At 35.6% G+C, this 22831-nt stretch overlaps 1 protein-coding gene across 2 annotated transcripts in view; it reads right to left on the reverse strand.

Moving 5' to 3' along the window:
• Positions 1–22831, reverse strand: part of LOC150096035 (mitochondrial tRNA methylthiotransferase CDK5RAP1) — a 197459-nt gene that overhangs the window by 123377 nt on the left and 51251 nt on the right. The gene's annotated exons all lie outside the window — the stretch shown is intronic.

Consider the following 22831-nt stretch of genomic DNA (forward strand, 5'->3'; position numbering starts at 1 on the left):
CACAAACATTCATCCCCATGGTGGGATTTGAACTCACAGCCTACTGATTAGAGAGCAGATACACTATCCACTTAGCCAACTAGGCTGGCTAGTAAAGTTACCACTCTACAAGCAAAACCCATGACATTACAATTTTTAGGCGTGACCCTTTGTTCTCTTGCTTCCTGCTATGTAGTGAAAAAAGTCTTCTGTGTCATTAAACTTCTTTAATAACTAATATTCTATCATATTCTCCAGAAACTCAGGCTTTTCATCTTGCAAACAGGCAAACTGGTCAGACCACGTGCAATTTAAAAACAGATACACTGGTCTCAATGCCTTAGCTACTTCATCCATAAATTCTAAAAAAAAAAAAAAAAAAAAAAAAAAAAACTATCACATCTCTATTGTTAAATAGTTGTTCTATCTTATTTTACATTAATTTACTGTTTCTTGAATCTATCCTTTTGCTTACTTAAAACCTTATACGATCAAAATCCTACCAGCTGCTCTATTGTTATGTCGTAATGTCTACCTCTATAATAACTCTCCTAATCTACTGTCGTGCCCTTAAGATATTAATTTAGATCTATCTCCTCTTCATTGAATACTTTCATTAATATTCAGATATTGGCAAAATTTATATTTTGCTGCGCCAGCCAATATCCTATAACAGAAGAGACTCTTGTTCAGGGAAATATTTCTAAATTCTAAAGGGATACATACAGTTATTTTATCTCATGCTAGCGCTGTGCAGATTCAGTTAGCAGTCATAGACCGAATCTCACTTAAGCAATTATATCTAATTCCTTCCCGCCAAAAAGGTTCTATTTCATAAGTGGTGGTTTGAATTCGTAATCAGGCATAAACTCAAGTATAAGGTACAAAACATGTTTATTGGAAAAACATAAAACATTTACAGCTATGTAAGTTAAAATACTCAATGGATCAAAATTCACTCTAAGGGTTATACTAAATCACAATGAATCAGAGCAAGTTAAATCCTTCAATTATGAAAGGATAAGATTAGGTTTATGCATAATACTACTACTATATAATTCCTTTCACAAGTTATTCACAGAATATGCATTGAACACTTTCATTAATACTCTATCAATAATTATCTTAATTCTAAATTTCATTTAAGCAAGTCTAGCCATTCACAAATTACTGCCTATTAACAACTCTTTTTTTTGCCACAAGGGCTTAATTAATTCAGTCAAATTCTCACTAAAAGTTCTCTACTAGTGTCCTTTAGTTACAATGCACACAAATTTCTTGTTTCTTCTAAACGAATCAACATAGAACGAAAACTTTTACATTACTGGATCTTTTCAGATTTCATGCCGCTATCTCATGTAGGTCTGGATTACCTTACTGCATATTCTTCGACCGTCTTTGCACCTGGCGATGTACTACGCTTTTTCTTCTAATCGTTTCCGACTGTTGCGTGCTTTCTACTGCTCCGCAGGAAACTTTCTCCAATGGGACATTCTGCTAAGGCTCAATTCCACATAGGCCGTCGTATCGCGATCAGCTCTGCTTGAAAATCTTCAAGCATTCTCAAGAACCTGCCGTCCATCATTACCGTAGTTGGCCCACCGCTCTCTCACGAATCCTCCGACCAATCCCCCTAAAACTCGAATCCAGCAACCGAAGATCAAAAGGTCAAAAAGCTCCCTAAAACGGCGTGCTTCATCTTTTATTCGCCCTATTTGGGTGCCCTTTATTCGATGTGGTTTTCACCCACGAACCCCATCGTTCATGCCCTTTGGGTGATCCTACACTCTCCCTAACCTGTCAGGTTACATTATTCTAGGTAGCTGCTCTGCCGTCATTTTTCTGCGTAGGTATAGCCTCCATTGCTACGCTCGACTTGTACAGATTATATGCGATAATTCCGGATTACTACTTATACTACTTATAATTTTTCTCAGAATTTCGCAATGTACTAGACAGCTTACTTGGGAATTACAAATAACCTAACAATAACTCTCACTATATGGCGCACATGGACTACACATTATTACATAACATAAAACAATACTTCATAATTATTAGCTAATGTATAAAGAATTTACTTGTAAAGCTCTCCATTCAAGATCTAACAGCTACTTCATCCATAAATCTAAAAAAAAAAAAAAAAAAAAACTATCACACCCTCCTTTAAACAACTAGCCATTATTAACCACAGACTTTGAATCTATTACTTCTTCCTTATAGAAAGAAATCCACAGGTCTATCACAATCTTAGCTGCTCACCTCAGGATTTTCCCAACATTTTCTCATCCCCAAGGAATCCAGGAAACCAGATCTGTGCAGAATCCAGTTGTGGCCCTATTAAAGTCTCATAAAGGAGAATATAACAACCTCCCTAACCCTGCTTGTCAGTAGATTCTCCCACATCTAGATAATCTGATGAGCTATTTTGGCCACCTTTGCAATATGCCCTTTGAACTACAACTTCCTGTACACAATCACCTCCAAATCCCTGGCCTCATCAATGTAGACACAGCTTGTGATTTCTTCATCCCAAAGTGCATGAGGTTACACTTTGCAGAATTAAACTAGCAGCCATTATCCTTTGTTCACACTGATGATCTATTTAAATTATTCTGCAGGAGGTACAAATTAAATAGTGGAACCCAAGTACAGAGCACTGCAGTACACCTCTAGTCACCTTCCTTCTCCTAGATGTTTGTTCATCAGCCATCCTCTTATTCATATCAACTCCATATCCATCACCATTTGCTCCAATTTATATAACAGACTTTCATATGGTATCCTGTTGAATGGCATTAAAGTCTAGCAGTATCATCATAAAACTGATTCCTTTATCCAACTCAACTTTCACTTTATTATAAAAGTGAGCAAATTACTAGAACAAGACCTATCTTTCACAAAACCATCCTATCCCCTTACAGAGTATCATATTCCTGTTCATCCATTACTGAATTCTGCCTTTTATCAACTTCTTCAATACCTTAACCATCACTCCTCAGATAATGATTGATGTGTAATTTGCTACCTACCTCTGTCTTAGAGACGCTATGCAACTATTTTCACTTCTCCTTTGGCATCTTTTCAAAGTTTAGACTTAAACAGCTCGGCAAAAGCAGCTTCCAATCCCCCTGCACATTCTCATAATACACAGGCTGATATCCCATGGTTATATTTATATTAAGGTTCTACAATATCCTAAGCACCTCCAATTCATCTACCAATGTCGAAGTCCTATCCAGCAATCCCACATTTTGTCTCTATTACTGAGCTGGCCAAAGGAAATCATAAAGAGGATTTTTGCTGTGTGGTGAGTAAAAGGAAGAATAACTATGGTAGATAACTTTAATAAATGTTGATGGTAGGGAGTAATTTAGTCTTCTTACCACATTGGTCACTATTCTTGTCTGTGCTCTGAACTGCTCATGAACTGCTCTTGCTGACCATCTTTCTCTTTTATGTATATACTTGATATTGTTTTTTAAGCATTCTTTGACTATCACCAAACACCGATAACATCTTTTCCCTCCAATTTCTTATGTCATGGCATAAGAATCTGTTCAGCTTTTCTGAGGAGCCAACTCGGAGCAGTGCTTCTGGCAAACATGGAAATTTTGCATGCTTGCCAATCTCCCCAAGACTTATGGAGGAAAAGTTGCTATCCTGTTTTCCCAACAAGATCTCAAACATAATCACCAGGTCAGCACTCTCAAATTCCTCCATTACATGATGGCTCAGGTAATTATCTCTTATCAGCTTAATATATATTCCATTTCTTTTCTTCTCTGTGACTCATCCTGCATGTATCGTGCTTATCTGCCAACTGAATATCACCCATATCCTTGAATCTCCTGGGCCTACAGCAGCAGCAACCAACAATATATTTTGTCCAGTTGGCCTCTTATCTCACATCAGATAGCCTCAATGCCCTCTGCATCCTAGTCCTCTTGATAAAATCCTACTTTTTTAGCTTCAATTTTTCTGCTATCTTTAGCAATACTTCCTCCTCCTAATATATCCTTTCTGATAGTACTGCACCCTTGCATTTTATCAATATATCCTCCTCCATCAAAGTCTTACCAATGCCTATAACTTTTGGCCAAGTAGAACTAACCAATGTCAAAAACTCCTCTTCCTTATTCCAGGATGATTTTAGCATTAGTATCCATAAGTTGCATTACTCACTTTTGTTCACAACCTCTCTCTCTCTCTCTCTCACACACACACTTTGTGTTGACTATCCCACTCAACTTCAGAACCAATACATTCAGCATCATCTTTTGCCTTTTTCCTGAATGAAGCTCTTGGCATATTGAGCGAAATATATATAGTCTACACACAGTCGAGAGAACCATAGATGGCAAATTAATTACAGTTCTCTCAACTGTGCCAAGAAAAGTCAATTCATGTGAAGGGAAGAAAACAATAAGGTGATGTATGAATTTGTCCAACACGCTTGCTTTATACATAAAATTTTCCAGCTGTCATACAAACATACCACTTTAAAAACTAGAATGTTCATAAAAGAAAAGCTAATTTTCAACATGTAATAATAAACACTCATCCATCCCACGCAACACAGTGATTACCTTATTATCAGAATGGATTCACCTTTTCTGCTATGCACAAAAGTGTCGAGGGTTGACTCATCATTGGTCAGACGATAGGAGTAATAAATTCTATTTAGTTTTCTCTTACATGTGTGAAGCAGTTATTTAAAAAATTATACTATATCATTTGATCATTCTCCCACTCCTCAAGGATGCGTGCACCCACATCTGTGTTCCCTCCTAAAATCTCTATTTCTTCTGAATCTGCACTTCAAAATTCTCACTGATACGCATTTTTTCCAGACACCTCCAAATCTCTTTAAATGTAAGCATCAACTTATACAAACCATTTTGTTTGCTGAACTTGTCCCACACTATCCACAGGCACAACCTATGCATTGATCACTTGCAATCATACCCCTTCTTCTCAATTCACTGCAAAGGCATTTGACAGAATACTGCATGGAAAACTATTACATAAGTTGAAGCAAATGGGAATGGATATGAGGCTGGTGGCATAGACAGGAGATGGCTGACAGACAGACATCAGAGAGTGATGTATGGTGGAGTGGAATCAAGGTGAATTTAGCAAGGATGTTATTAGTAAGTGTAGTTAGTAAGGGTGTGCAGACTAGGTTCTTTACTTGGAGAGTGGTAAATGAGTGGTATAGATTGTCAGAGGTGAGAGCAACTAGTGGAGTGCCCCAGGGCTCTGTACTAGGACCACTACTATTTAATTCATACATTAATTATATAGCAGAAGATTTGAAGGGAGAGATTCAGTTGTTTGTCAATGATGCAAAACTAGGTAGGGCAATTGTTGATAAAGGTGATGTGGATATCTTACAAGATGATTTAAATAAATTGGCAGTGTGGACAAAGGACAAATGTCAGGTAATGCACTTTGGATGAAAAGATAACACACTTCGTACCATATTGATGGTACTACTTTACAAGAAATTAATACGGGTTTGGAGTTAATAGTGGATAGAGATTTGAAATTGCAAGAATTGACAAAATAGCTCAGAGGATTACTTGGATGCTGAAGAACACACTAACAAGCAAAGATATGGAGGTTATTATCCCTCTTTATAAGGCTGTGATTTGACCACATGTTGAATACTGTGCACAGATTTGATCATCTGCATTTCTTGGGGGATCAGGAGGTGGAGAGGATTCAGAGATGAGTAACGAAGCTGGTGGCAGGTCTGTGGAATGTTCCTTATGAGGATAGATTGAGGGTGTGTGGGTTGCAGAGTTTAGTTAACAGGCAGAGGAGAGGGGATATAACAGAAACTTATAAGTTACTAAAGGGATACTATAAGACTGACAAAAGAAATTTTTCAATATATGGGGAGTAGAGAGGAAAACAAGGATTCACATTTGGAAGCTGTCTAAGAGCATCGTTAGTAAGGGTGTGCAGAACAGGTTTCTTTACTTGGAGAGTGGTGAATGAGTGGAATGGATTGCCAGAGGTGGTTATGAGTGCCCCAACAGTGAATAGGTTTAAGGAGATGAATGATAGGTATTATGTTAATGCATTGGTTCCCAACTAGTGGTAAGCATACCCCGGGGATACCTGCTGGGCCATTAACGGGTACACGAAAAATAATCAGTAATGGCAGAAAAACTAGTAAAGTAAACAAAATGCAAAACGTTAGTTATGGAACAATAAATATTATGTTTGAATCACCGTTAATGGAGACACTTCAAAACTAGCTCATATTGGCGAATGATTGGTGAGGGCGTGGCAATGAATCCCTCCCCCAAACCACTCTTCTACCAATCAGTGAATGGCCCCGTTAACACACATGGATTACAGTCATGAATATGTCCCAGCCAAATACTGATAATCCTGAGCCTGGATAAAATGGGGGGGGAGGGGGAAGTAATGGTGAACTACCATATAAAAAATCTCACCAAGAACACTTTGTGGACAATGGCTACAAAATCACCTAGGGTTGGAAAATGACTGAAAGGGAAAACTACCACCACCACGTTCTTGAATTGCAGGCAATTTCAAGTAAAATGCTGCAGGCAACCATCAAAATGGACAATGAGACATCTGCGATTATGGACCAACAAAAGGTTCTACTAGGGAAGAAATGAAGGATTTTTTTTTTTTTTTTTGGAATCATTAGAAAAGGCAGGTAACAGAAAGTAATGTTGAGAAAATTGGGAAAAAAGCAAAGATAATAATAATTGTAAGAACCAAATGGAGATCTGTTTGGGGCATAAGCTAGTCATTACTAACACCATGTTGCAACATAAGATGTATACAAATTCACATGAAAAAAAAAGACAATAAATAAAAATAATGTTGATAGTAATATATTCAAAATGGTTTGGGACACTAAAGTATACAAGAAGTTTGAAATATGAAGTGATCATCATTTAGTTTTGAGCAGAATAAAAATTAATATCATGTAGAAAAGACATATGAATGATAGTTTTTAAAAGAATCACAGCTGAGAATATAAATCTGGAGAGTGTTACACCCTGATAACTTAAGAATGTGAAAATTTCAGTTATTATGATGTAACAAGAAAAGAAATAAAAACTCTGTATAGATAACTAAGTAAGCAAGCTTGTTCCTAAGCAGAGATCATTAAGAGCCTTTGAAAGTAACGAATACAAAAAATTAAAAGAAAGAAAAATATGCTTGCATCCAAGTAAAAAAAAATATAGCTGAAATTGTTTGTTGAACTAAACAAAAAAAGGAAGGGAATTTTATTACAGTTGTGATATGATAAAATAAGGTTAAGTAAAGCAAAGAAGATTAGTTATAGGATTTTGTATGTGAGAGGCTAGTTTTTATACTTGAAATAAGAGATTAAAGATTCGAGTTAATTCTTAGAAAATTTTGGAAAGGGGATTAATTTAGTATAGATGACATAGAGGTTAGCTTAAACAAAAACCAAAGCTCAAGGTCATAATTCCCGAATTGAGACTTCATCACGTATCAGTTGCATGCACACGGACCGCATGATGTTTTGGCAGAAAAACGCCACTCTAATTGGTCAGTGAAATTGACTCCATTAAGGGGGGGGGGAAGAAATTGAAGAAGGTGCCGGTAGGGGTCATCGTATAAAAGAGTTAGGAACCCCCCCCAAGAGGCTTTTTTCCTCGGAGTTTTCTTCACAAGTCTTTGGATAGGTCTCATGCAGTTTTCCTGAGTGATGGGTTAGGAGTTTTCTCCGTCCGACACAATAAGGAAACAAAGTGTGCAGGATTTCGATTCTGTGTTTCTATTGTAAGAAATGGGGGATGCCGTTTAGTTAAAAAGAAAGAAGATAATGTCAGTGTGTTTCGTCGTCCAGTGATCGTAACAAGAGAAAGAAAATTCTATAAAGAAGTCAGTGCCCATGTGGTGAATTTCACAGCCATAGAATAGATGATCCTATGTATGTCCTTGATCGAAGAATGTAAGGTAAAGATTGTGAAAGCCCATCTTAGTGCCAAAAGAACTTAGGAGTGATAAGTTATAGAAGAGTTCGTCCTAGGAAGGTAAAATATCGGAAAAAGGTAGAGACCAGTGTAGAAGACCCAAGTCAAAAGGTACTGTAAAATCTCGTGTCAATTCAAATCATATGTAACTGTAGTCATTGTTCAATTACTGAACAGTTGAAAGGATTAATGAGAATTATACTAGGACTTTAGTACAAGTGAAACTAGAATAAAAATGAGCTTGTTACTATTAATTAATATGTATTCATGTGCCTAGAGATGCATGTACATTGTATTTTAATTAAGAGAGTCTAAGGGTCAAAAGTGTGTATTAGCTCAGCGAAAGAATAATTTTAATCCATATTGTCTTAGTGAGAGAATTAGAGTAACTGATTATATATGTCCTAGAAAATACAGATTTATAGCGTGATCAGACCAGTAAAGGGTTAGAAAAAGAGGATCAACTAGTTCTAGGATTATACATGTTTGTATGTATAGAATCTGTTATGGCGATATGATCACAATTCTCATGTAGGATATTAACCTAATACTTGTGTTTTGCTAGTGTTAATTTGTATTATATATTCTTAGTATTGAATTGAGTTTTATTTGATAAAGAATGAATTGTATCATGTTTAAGAGTTCAATAAATTTTTGTTCCTTGAAAATGCAGTTGTCTGAGATTGCTGCTCAATGCACCATTTATAACAACGTACAAACCTAATCACGCGGGGGGGGGGGGTTGAGTTACGAGATAAAGGTCACGACTGCATATTAGTTTCACACTCAGACAAATTTTGGTAATTGCTCCTTGTTTTTGAATTTTATATCTTAAACTAAATGTCCTGAAAGGCGCAGTATAAAATAAATATTTAGGGACACTAAGGGGAGAAGAAGCTTGAATATTTGTATTTGAGTGATATCTCATATAAGATAAGATTTGGATAAAGACAAATAGAGTTTCACATGTAAGAATAGTTAAAAGCCTAATAATCATAAATTGGGACACAACAAGAGCCTTCTGTGAAGAGAAATGGTGCTTAAATTTAACACAATTTGGGATTACCTCATTATCCCGGCAGCGTTTTAGGAAGGTCAAACAATTTAGTTGTCTAGATGTCCTCAACTTCAGTTTGCTGTATTGGCGGGCCTTGCATGCGATGGAATCTCCGTGGATGATAGTAATTCTTGTAGAAAGGCTTACATGTTGGTAACACATGACAATTAAATTATTTAAGGAATTTGCAACGTATACTGGAATATTAATTAAAAGAAACTTTAATGAATACTTCCTATATTTCGGCAATATCACATTGGCATCTTCTCTATAAGCTTTGCTCTACTATGAGAACAAATTACCGCTACACGAGTTCTCCTAACCGACGAAAACAAAGCTTTACAGGCGCTAGAGGAGGAGCTTTCAAGTATGCTAAACCATGACCTTTGGACGACTCTTTATGATGTCTCGTGTGCTTCGGAAACAAAAGAATTTCATAAAATACATAGTAGGCACATAAAGAAATTTGATAACCTGAAAAAGAACTTACCTCCGTACCAAAGCAACCACTCAACACTGTAGTCAATCTCTCTTCCATTGTTTTGAAGCCTGAAGCACTCATCGCTCTTGCATGTGGCCACAATTTCGCCTTATTGCCTAAAAAAAAAAAAAAACCTGCCGAGGAAATAATGATCCAAATAGAACGTAGCATCTGCAACCTTCCAAACCATAACGGCAACAATGTAATACTGGATGTAGCCAGTGTTCTCACCAAAACGAGACCACCAAAAACCACATATCCAAAGATGAATAAACAGCTCCACTAGAAATGAAGAAAAACAAGGAAATAGTAATCACCAAAGCGGATAAGGGAAATGCCACTGTGGTTCGCAACCAAAAGGACTACACAGGTAAGCTTAATACTTTATTATTAGATCGGGCTACCTACCTCCCTGTTGAATATAATCCTACCAGCTCTCAAATTAGAACACTCCATAGGCTCCTTAAGAAGGTCACTTCTTGGCCTGTGGAAATTACCAACAAACTAAAACCTTTTAACTCGAGCCCCCCCCCCCCCGTTTATATGGACTTCCAAAAATACATAAACTAAATATGCCATTACGTCCCATAGTGAATGGCAATGATTCCCCCACATATAAATTAGCCAAACATTTAGCCAACGTGCTCACACACTATACTGGCAACACACCATCACACATAAAAACTCAGCCCACTTCAAAGCCAGTATTGAAAACTTCTCACTCCAACATTACTGACATAATAGTCAGTTTTGACGTCTCCTCCCTATTCACAAATGTCCCACTCAGGGAAACCTTACAGCTCATCCAAGCTAAATTTCCTCCCGATATCTCAGCCCTATTTCAGTTCACAATGTTTGGCAAGGAAAATTCTACAAACAGATAGAGGGGACAGCCATGGATTCACCACTTTCCCCACCCTTGGCCAATTTCTTTATGGAGACTTTTGAAGAGAAAGCCTTAAACTCTGAGCCACAAAACCTCACTATTTGGCTTCGTTATGTGGATGATGTGTTCGCTATTTGACTCCTTAACACACTTAAACGACTAACACCCCAGAATCTTGTTCACCTTGGGAAAAGAGGAAAACAAGCCTCTCTTTCCTAGACACTCTAATCACTCGCCAGCCTGATGGATCCTTGGTTTTCTCTGTTTATAGAAATCCACCCATACAGGCAGATACATTCACCAACAATCCCACCACCCCTTCTCATAACAATATGGGGTTATTAAAACACTTTATAACAGGACAAAATTAATCTGTTCTGATGACAATGCCCTAACTACAGAACTAAACCACATCCTTAATACTTTCTTAGTTAATGGCTACAACCCCCCAAAAATCCAAAAAATGTTAAAACCAGTAAACCCACAACCAACCCCCCCCTTCCCCCTTCACAATACACTAAATCTATCACCATTCCCTACATCTGGGGCACCTCGGAAAAAATAACCAAAATATTTAAAAAATATGACCTGATTTCATGTTACAAATCATATAAATAGTTGGCATCTCTTATCCGCTCTACCAAACACCAACCGCTTCCCCTGGACCTACCTGGGGTATACCAGGTCCCTTGCAGCTGTAAACTGTCCTACTTTGGTCAAACAGGTAGGATAGCGAATATCAGGATTTCAGAACACAAAGACTACATCCAGTTTCACCAGTACAGGCACTCTGGGCTTGCAGACCATGCTCTGGATACCTGCCACAGAATACGATGGAAGAAAGCCAAAGTAATACAAGTTCAAGTACAAAAGACTATTCATAGAATCAGCCTCAGCTCTAAAAAAAGTTCCAAACCTCGACAACTTTGAGTGCATGAGACTGCCCCAAATTTCGGAGACTTACATCATGAGAATATCAGCCCAACGGCCAAGACAATCCAATATAGCCCGCTAGTAGGGGGGCACCATTAAGACTTTAGGAACAAAAGTAGTTTCTTATCTTCTGCCTCATTTGCTTTTTGTAGTTCCTGTGTGCACATGTCATATTTGTATGTTCCCATGAAGATGGCAATGTGACATTGCTGAAATATAGGAAGTATTCATTAAAGTTTCTTTTAATTAATATTCCAGTATACGTTGCAAATTCCTTAAATAATTTAATAGTCATGTGTTACCAACGTATAAGCCTTTCTACAAGAATTAGTTATAATACCTTGTATTATAACATATTGTCTGCTCGCTGAAGATGATCTGTTAAATTCAGATTAAATTAACTGATTTAATAAGTGTTATCAAAATCCTTGTTTTTATCATTTCAGTTTTTGTTTTTAGTATGTCACAAAAGTTACTAAAGGCTCAATTTAGTAACATGCATCTCCTGTATTTACCACTCTTAAAATTCTGAAAATCACTCTGCTCTCTTCAACTTATCCCTGAAGTTTGATTTTCTGCATTCCAATTACCCAAACAGTGAAGTCATCTTCCTATGTGACTCAATGTCCATGATTCAAACTGGTTTCCTTTATTCAATTCCACTGACCACTTTGGATGGGATCCCCTCTGAGAATTACACTCTACCTTCCATGGTCAGACTTATGTTTTTACTCTCCCATCCTAACACCATGTTCTGAGTGAGTTACAGAAGCTATTCATACTGGCACAAGTCCTTAATTCTCTATTCCCCCGAAAATTCCCACCCACTTTTCAAGCTATGGTATAACAAAAGTGCCAAAGCAGTTCAAAAAAAAAAAAAAAAAAAAAAAGAGCATATGGCAGGTGGCCTGTGGCAAGAACTACAGCTTCATGTTCAGCTTACATGGAATCGACAAATCAAATCTTATTTAAAAAAACTAGCAATGGAAAATTCACCTCCCCTTAAATGAAAGACAGGAATTGGGTGCAACTTCTGCTCACTTGTGGAAGCACAAGCAAGCAGAAGTTTTTTTCCTCCGACTCCTGCATAGATGACCAAGGCAAATCACCACCTACTTGGCAAAAAGACAGAAGAAGAATCTTAACCTAGATACCATAAAAAGTCTACTGATCCTGATAACATCTCTTCATTTATACTCAACAGTTGTGTTCTAGAACTAACACCTCTCCTATATTGTCTCAACACTCTTTTATACTCAGTTGATCTAATTCAAAACACATACCAGCCACTGAATTAGAAACCTTTATGTAGATGTACATAAACATCATGTATGCAATATATATGCAAAATACTGGTCGCATGTTCTAGGCAACTATTTAAGAATGCTGCTGGTCAATAATGTTACATCATTGGTTTTCTATAAATTCACTACTATTATCTTTCTGTGCGAACTAAGAATAAATCTCTAAACTATCTCTCTGAGACCCGTTTCCATTTTCAAGCTTTGACGATATTTGTTTGTTTTAGCTGCACCAATCAGAGCTTTAGGACAGAAATTTCTTGTCCAAAGAAACCTTCCCAGAGGTCAAGTGTTACCTAACCTTATTAAAAGAATTAAGTAGCTTAAAGTAATCTTAGCATATAGTCATGGCCTAAACTGCTCTTAACTTCCTTTATATTCCGCTTATGCATAGGTCCGTGGTTCTATGAGTGGTAAAATCAGTCTCATGCTCAGATAAAACTTAGGCTTACATAGAAAACATGTTTATTAAGTGGTCAAAGAGATTACAATTAAATTAACATGCCAAAGGCTAATCACATTTTTATCATTACTAAATCACTAGTTAAGCAAGTAAGAAATGTTCAAACTGACAAGTATGCTATTCACATTCCATTGGTAAACTAAATTCACACATAGCACAAAACATAAGTCAACTTCTAAACTAAATTTTCTATCATTTTACTCCTTCATATTAGATTAGGAACCGCACAATCATAAGTTCTCAGACTACTAGTCCAATACAGTCAATAAATCATTGCACATGGTCACTATAAAGTTCTCTTTCCTCCTAGTCAAAATTCTTGTTCCTTCTTTCATCTTAAACTAATTATTACATAGGTAAAAGAAAAGGTTTTAGTACTTTACCACCTTGATGTGATGATATCGTGATTCTTTCGTCCGTCCTTTGTGTGGGGATATCTTTCTGCTATGGTAGGTTGCCGCCACGCAGAAATCACGTGCTAGTCACAAATGGGCCATTTTTCTTTGCTGGACACACGCCCATCTCATGGTTTCCTGTCATTAGCTCGACCACCATCAAAGGGGAATCCTTTGCTATCTCACATCGGTAGAACCTTTACCGATGGCCCGAATTGGAAAACTGCCGTCATCTCGTGTATAGCCTTGTCCGACTTGCGTCAGTCAGCAACGGGGAAAGGTTGCAGCTCGTCGTTGCCAAGCTTCCTTCCGATCATCAGCATCGCTGGTCCGCACAAGAACACATTAACAGGCAACAACAAGAAGGCAAAAAAGCAAGAGAGAGAGAGAGCTTCAAAACGCCTGAACTCACTTTTATCCTTCTTCATAGCACCCTCTTTCCGCCTTCGAATCTTATTCACGGCGGAAAGATCTTCTATTCGCTCTTACGAAGTGGCATCACATTTCTGCTCCTCGATGAGTGCTCTTTTTGTGGAACACAAATTCCGTTCGCTTTCCAGGACCGCCTCTGCCTAGGGGTTTACGTCATTGGCGGAGGTCAGCAAGCAACCTTTGGACTTTTTTTAGCACTTAGATACACGTTCTTGTATAGTGCACAATTTTACATTAAAGCTTTAAACAATATATTTTTTGTTTAGATATGGAATTTTTTCAATATAATATGCTTACTTTGCCAACAGTACAAGTATTTTCTCACTTAGTATTGTGTTTTAGTTAGATCTCACTTAGTATTGTGTGTTAGTTAGATCTTGAATGAATGATTCTTTTCTTGAAAGAGTCCTCATTCAAGATCTAACAATAATCATCAGTGTTGATCACAATGGGAAAACAAAAGATCTTTCGGAGTTCAATAAAGGGCTTATTGTGGGTGCCCATCTGGCTGAAACCACAATTTTGAAAACAGCAGAGGTGATTTCTTTCTCAAAAGATGAGATATCTTGGATGTTTAATCAGTAGAAAAATAACCCACATTGCTTGTCTAAGAGGCATAACTGTGGTCCTAAGACAGTCTGTCAGGAGCAGGATCACTGTCATCTGAGATGGCTTGAATGGACAAACAGAAATCCTGTATGCAGCAAATGACGTAAGCAATTAATAAAGGCTGTTACCAACCCATATCTCCCTGAACTATGTGCAAAGCATTGAAGAGGATCAGCACTGGAATCTGCATGCCTATACATAAAATAAAAGTTTCTAATTGAGTGACTAGTATGTGTACATGGAAGTAAGCCTATATTTAGCCAATTCCAGAAGTGTGCCATCCAACTACCAACTCATTATCCAAATTAATCAATACCCAGATCCAAGGCAGATAACCTACATTGCTTAGCACTGAATACCTGCAAATGAAATGATTTGTGTTGTTGTTTGACGTTTCCATAATCTGCAATAAATGTGTCTTTGAAGTAATTTAAAATAGTATAGAAACATTCATTCTCCACTCCACTCTAAATTCCTATCCCTTATCTACCATCACTCTCTAAGAAGAGTGTGTGTGTGTGTGTGTGTGTGGGTGGGTGGGTGGGTGGGTGGGTGGGTGGGTGGGTGAGCTGTACAAGGAAAGAACTGCCAAACAGCAACTGACTTTCATTAAAATCTCCATCTTTCTTTTCTATTTTACAACAAAGCACAAAGTAGCTGCAAGAAAATTATCAATATTGAAAAACCGATTTTTTATCCAAATCTGGTCTGTTACCAAAGTTACTCACCATAACTTCTGTCCTGCACCACTTTTATCTCTTTTTGGAATTGGATGGCTCTAATGTATCATTAACCACAGAAAACCCAATCACTTGACTTCATACTGAAATTCTTGTGTAGTCAAATCTTGGTAAATGTCCTCTTACCAATTCAAAAAATTAATGCCTCTGATTTTTCACCAGAAAAAAGATTAAGCAATCTTATCTTAACTAAATACCAAAAAGGCTCCTGGACCTAATAGTATTACTTCTCTGACTGTTCTAAAGGCTTGCACTCTATGTTGCTATTTTTATTGTTTCCTGTAGCTTGGGGAAATTGGTTCATTTAAATCCATTCCTAAGAAAAATGACAAATCTTTACCATCAAATTACTGTCCAATTTCTAATACTTCAATTCTTTCTAACACTGACCATTGACATTGACTTTTATACTATTTTGAAGCCTCTCAACTAATAAATGATTGCCAGCATGGAGTCCACCACTGTTCATCAACAGGTGATCTTGATTATGTGAAACACTTTTGGAAAGATGCCACTCAAAAGTTTAGGTTGCTTTTCAACTCTAAGCAATGAATTGTGTTTGCACAAAGGCCTATTTAAGTAAGCTCTCTTCATATGGTCTGACTTCTATAACTATTAAATGGATTACCAGCTTCAGTCTGGATGTACATCATGTGTGATGTGCATCCAAACTCAATTTGTCTTCTTTCCCTTAAAAAAGTTACAAAAACAAGTATTCAAAGTAAAAATGTTTAACTTATAAATGCAAATATCTTGGTTTTTGTCTCACACATAATCATCACTATAAGAGGAAAAAAATAATGGAATTTCAAATACCACACTTGAGGTTAGTGCTATAAATAATGGTTGTCATAGGTGCAAGAATGTTAAAGCTATTACACTATTAGGATCCAATATATATATTACAAAAAAAATTAAGAAATACAGTTGTTAATAATAATTTTCCAGTTTGTTTTTAGACTTGGATGGTCCATCAGTGAGGTTAAGGTTGGGATGATGAAAGTAGGAATGTTTTTAATCATCTTCTAAATTCAAATTTAATCCTCTTGTACTTGAAATTCATGAAATTAGTAGGAACCTGTGAAATGCAATTTTTATTATTATTATTTTTTAATCCAAGAACACAAAGTTAACTCAGAATTTATTTCCATTTTTATGTAAAAATAATATTACTGCTTGCCACTTACTTAGTGGGAAGGCTGAGCTTGTTTTTCAGCTAGCTCCTTGATCCTGGGAACTGTTGAAAGTGCACATCAGAGATAGTCTTCCACATTTAGTCTATTTCTGTGCTTGTTTTTAATTTGAAGCAAACTTGAAAATGCTACTTCACATTTGTAAGTTGTAGTTATGTAGTTACGAAGAGAAGGTTTTTTTTTTCCCTTTTGTTTTTACATTCTGGTTATTTAACAATATTTACTTACAGTTAATAAAATACCGTATTATGTTAACATTCATGGAGATAGAATGGTGATTCAACATTGGGCCTATGACCCACAAGTCAAAAATCACTCTTCTAGAGAATCCTGTGGCTTTTTATTAATACCATATTCAATTCCTGATGTTACAATGAATGTTACATTGAACTGAATAAATTGATGTTGACATTGACTAAAATGCCCTTCTGAACACCAATCAATGTAAGATTGGTGTTCAGAAGGGCATTTTACAATGGATCAGCCTTTTCTCTAAAGATAAACTGCAGTTACAAGAAATTTGAGAGCTCTGAGGTAGCAACAGAAACGCTAAACACATTCCTCAGCCACCTAAACAAACAACACGAACGCATACAATTTACCATCGAAATCGAAAACCAAACTTCGCTCCCGTTCCTAGACACACTAGTTACACGTCTTCCTTCAGGCAATCTATCCTTCACGGTCTACCGAAAACCTACACACACGGGCCAATACATACATGCGAATTCATATCACCACCCAGCACAAAAATATGGAGTCATAAACGCCCTTAAAAACAGAGCCACAACGATTTGCTCTAACCAGCAGGCCCTAAAACAAGAACTAAAAATCATTAGTGACACATTCATAAACAATGGCTATAACAAAAATACTGTCAATAAAATACTCTATAAAACCACAACAAAAACGAATCTAGACTACAGTGTAAAACCATAGCCATCCCATACATTAAAGGGTTATCAGAAAAAATCAACAGAATCCTACAACATTATAACCTTAATGCCACCTTTAAACCACCCACTAAACTTAAAACCATATTCAGCTCCTCTAAGGACCCTCTCCTCCCATTAGTACATCCTGGAGTCTACTGCATCCGCTGCACCTGTAACTTACCGTACATTGGTGAAACAGGACGGACAATCCCTATACGCAAAAAAGAACACATTAGACACATTAAATATAACCATTATGGTGAAGCAGGCCTCTCAGACCACGCACTCAACACCTTACACCAAATCAACTGGAAAAGCACCTGCTCCTTACACCGTACAAAAACATGGTACGAAAGAAAATTTAAAGAATCCTGCGAAATCCTGATAAACCACCCAAATATCAACAATAAAGATGGTATGAAAATTCCAAGGATCTGGATGGCACACATTCAGCCAACCTAATTTGAAAGATTCAACACAAGTCAGGACTCTAGCCAATCCGCTAGTATTAGAAACCTTTCCACTCCAACTGGCTGGAATGATGTTAATAAAAACGTTAATATATGTATATAGTAGACAACACAAATAATAGGACTTTAGCGCTGATGTACAATTTTTTTTTTTTTTTCCCCACCAGAGGTCAGGCCAACAATTGTGGTAGCGGTTAGTCAGTGTCTTTAACGAACCAGTATGATTGTAGTATAGCTTGTTTCCTGTGTATATTTGTACGCTCCAGAAGATGACCTTAACATAAAGGTCGAAACGTCGAATTGTAAAATTTTAGTAATAGTAAACTAAAGTTTTTATTCAAACACGGTAGTTGTCTTTAACTTTTAACATTACTGACCTAAAGGGTGAAGCAGATGCTTTTCATATTCCCCGCTATCTGATGAGGAAAACTGTGAGTGGTAAAAGATTTATGAGCCTGAGGATTATTCATTGGGTTGCAGTTTAAGATAGCTTTTGGTCTTTTATGCTTAAAGTAATCTGTTGCGTCATAATTTGATGCTAGTTGAATTAGTTTATTAGGGTGCACAGATGCTTTTGAGAAGAACTTAGTTGCTGTAGTCTGCATGAAAGTATAGATATAGGGGACATTTGTGTCCTGGTGAAGTTGCACAGTACATAAGAACCATGGTGCATTGAGGATCATTCTGAGACATTTATTTTGCACATGTTGTAGTTTGAGTATATTGGTATTGACAGTATGGGTAATACTGACGTTATAGCGAAAAGAACTTATGTACTTTGCTATATGAGTTGTCAAAAAGTTGTCACCCATAAATTACTTAAATAAAAGAGCCAATAGGCTTCACTTCGACGATGTAACATTATTTAAATTAACCCTTTGACATATAAATTATTTTTAAAGTTGGCTCTAAATTCATTTGAAATTGACGCGAACTTCATAATGTATGCGATACATCAAAATCAATTTTGGTGCAATAAACAAAAGACGCGTCACAGATGTCTTTGTATGAAATTCGTTTGAAATTGACCCGAACTTTGTAACGTCTGCGATACGTCAAAATCAATTTTGGTGCAATAAACAAAAGACTTGTCACAGATGTCATTGTATGTTAATGGGTTAAGGGGATATTAAATCCCACATTATTTCAAAGCCGAATAAGAATTTTATAGTTTACTATATTCGGCATGAAACTCTTTGATTCCAATCTTTGAGTTTCTTATTCGGCTTTGAAATAATGTGGGATTTAATATCCCCTTAATTTAAATAATGAACAGTGATTCTGCTGATTCTACTGCAGTTGAAATTGAAGTTGAATATAATACGCACATTGATTCAATGACTATGCAACAAGTTGGAGGAGAAAAAGAAAATCATTTACCTGATTGCTGGAATGAGAAACAAGCATCGTATTTCAAAACGCAGTATAAGTGGTTAGAAGTTAAATATGGTAAATAAGGATGCCGTGTTTGCTCAAAATATAAAAACTTAGGTGTTGAAGGAGAAAAAAGGAATGGGTAGAAATGAAAATGGAACCGAATGGAAACACTACAGACTCAAGAACCGCATCTTTGCGTAAAAAGTTGTCCAAACATAATGAATCATTTGCTTATAATAAAATCATAAAAATAAATGAAAAAAATCTATATTACCAAATTTAATTGACAAACTAAATGAAAAAGAAATTTTAATAACTTCAAAAATAATTAATTCTGTTTATAGTTTGGTGAAAAGAAACCGATCAATGTCTGATTTACCATATTTAATCGAGCTGCAAATTAAAAATGTTATTGATCTAGGATTATCATTGCATTCTAGATTCTCAGGAATTAGAATAGTTGAAAATATTTCTAAACAAATAAAATTAGAAATATTCTCCAAAATAATAGAAAATAATTGCAAAATTTCTATAATAGCAGATGAATCAACAACATTATCGAAAATAAGTGTTTTAGTTATTCACATACAAGTTGAGATCACCTGAACCATGTATGATTTTTGTAGATCTTGTAGAACTAGAAACTACCACCACAGAATGTATACATGCTACTATAATTGCTACTTTACATTCATATGGATTTTCTGATAACTATTTAAAAAATCACCTCATTGCATTTTGTTCTGATGGAGCTAGTGTAATGTTATGAAACAAATCAGGTGTTGCAATCAAATTTCTACAAAAATTTCCCAACATTGTGATTTGGCATTGCGTAGCTCATCATTTACAATTAGCATTAGACGATTCGATAAAAAAACATTAAAGAAATAAATCATTTTGAAATATTTATAGATAAATTGAATGCTTTTTATCATCAATCACCAAAAAATCAACAAGAATTAAATACGATTGCAAAAGACCTTGGTATTGAATTAAAGATCGGCTGTGTGTTTGGAACACGATGGGAGGCTTACAATTTATGAACGGCTCTTGTGTTTGGAGAAATTACCCAGCTTTGTGCAAGCATTTTGCATCGAACGATAAATATAAGAACTTTTAACAGACTTTTCAATTTGGAATTTTTAAAAGATCTAGCATTAATGATTGATATCCTACAGGAATTATCATATCTGTCAGAAGCTCTCCAAAGTCGCAATATAAGTATTATAAGGGCTAACTCCTTAATCCTTAGTCTATTATAATGTTTCTTTATTATAATAACAAAATAACATAAAACATTTGCCTAATTTATTTAAAAAATAATATATTTCTTAACATATAATTTGTTTGAAATTTCCTAATACTCCTTTTCTTTTTGAGAATTCAATTCTTATATTTAAAACGAACAATTAATGCAATTAATGATTTTAAAAATTCTATGAATCTAAAATTGATACTATGTTAATATCAAAAGAATTTGAAGGAATAGCAATTGAAAGCAAAATCAGATTTCAAAAACTACCATGAGAAACATTACTAAACTCTCTTATAATGTCTTTAAAGGATAGATTAATGCAGCAAAGTAATTTTAAACTTAAAAATGAAAATTATGAGGATTTGGAAGATGAAGAACTGAAAAATATTTTAAATGTATGCTTATCCTGAAACATGGAATATGGAAGAAGTTACATGTCCGTGGTTAGAAGGAGAAAAGAGAATAAGATCTTTAAATTTTATTTTGAAATATGAAATTAAAATTAATGATTTTAGAGATTTAGTGGAAATGGCTTTGACGGTGAAAAAAGCCACAGTTTTTATGGCAAAAATTGCAGTTTGCAGTGCTGAAGCCAAACGAGCTTTTAGTGTGATGAATAATATCGTAACGACGAAGAGATCTTCTCACTATAAAACATATTTTGGATTTAATGGCAATATGTATAAATGGGAAACTCTTGAATGAATATAATCCGAATCCCTATGTCAAATCTTTTCTAGAAAATCATCGTTCAGCTATAGATCCTCCTAGAAGAACACAAGACGTAAAGGAGGAAGGAAATAAGGTATGGCAACTGTTGTCATAAGTATTCCCTTAAAGTAATTGTTTGTATATGTTAATCTGTAAAGGAGTGAGTTTTTTCTGAGTAAATGTGCACCAGACAGTGAGTTATTTTTTTTTCCATGTAAAATCGTCTCATCGTTTCCAAAGTGATTTTATTAAATAAAATATTATAGTTACTGCTACCATTTTACAAATTCACTTTTGGTAATCACATATAAATAAATACGACTATAAAAATAATGCCCTTGATTGGTACCATTGATTATTACTTGAAGTATAAAAACAAAAGAGAAATATAATATATTTCAACATTATTGTGTTTAGATAATATTTATTTATTATTTATAGATTGCTTGTCATAAAAACTTTTATTGCAAACAAAACAAATTTATTTTGTTTATAAAAAATCAGACTATTGCATATGTGCGATTATAAAAGATTTTATTCTTATTATATTTTGATAATTAAAAAATGTTTTTATGTAAGATAAATTAACACAGATGATTGTGTGCAAATATTTCATGTTTAGATCATGAAATATTTCTTTAAAAATGATAGCCTTTACAGGTTGATTGTCCTCTCATAGTTTTTGATTGGTATTTGTACACAAGCTGTATTAATAAAAGTTTTTGTGTGAAATACAGCTTTTTTCTTTTCTTTTCTTTTTTTTTTTGCTCGACGATGTGAGCCCTTTGTTAAAATTTCCATAGCTTACCACTGGTTAAGGAGAAGGCAAAGGCAGACTTGTTTCTGAAGAATAAACAATGTAGGCTCTTGATAGCAGTGGTTTGATGATACACTGCATTTTTGTGAAGGGTGATGTGTTGATGTTTAGTGAATATAGCTGCCAGAGAAATTAAGTTTGTGGTATACAGAAGTAGTGATAGAATCATCTAATTATCATTTAACAAGAATATCTAGAAAAGATAAAGTACCATTAGATTATTTTTGTAGGATTAATTTGATTTTCAGATGCATATCATTAATTCTCTGTATAAAAATTACTCTGTTTTTCCAGATGGCAAAAACATCATTAACATGGAGAATCTGGTTAATTGTTAAAAGACCTGGGTTTGATTCCATCAGTGAAGCGAGGAACCTTTATCTGGTTTCTTTCAACAAAAGGTGAGTTAGCCAGTCTCATACGGAGGTAGGGAGTTTTTTCACCAGGAAACTTGGGTTTTGTTTTTCCCCAGAACAAGCAAACCAGCCCCACCACAAACACACACAGATTACAGCCATGAATACATCCCAGCCTTATGCTGGTCCCGAGCTCAGATAAAATGGGTGGGGGGGGGGGACAATGGTGAACTTCCCCATAAAAAAATCTCATCGAGAACACTTTTTGGGCAATGCCTACAAAGTCACCTAGGGTTGGAAACAACTGAAAGGGAAAAATCATGATAGGTCATTCTAAGTAAAACATCCAGAATTCTTTAACACTTAAAAAAAAGATTGATAATGTCAGATGGAAATTTAGAATATATCTGCTGTTGTAAAAATATTTATGTAGCTCCAAGAAGT

The sequence above is a fragment of the Typopeltis vanoorti genome, chromosome 19 (genome assembly GCF_054136105.1).
Source record: "Typopeltis vanoorti isolate ZY-2024b chromosome 19, IOZ_Tvanoo_1.0, whole genome shotgun sequence".
Lineage (NCBI taxonomy): Eukaryota > Metazoa > Arthropoda > Arachnida > Uropygi > Thelyphonidae > Typopeltis > Typopeltis vanoorti.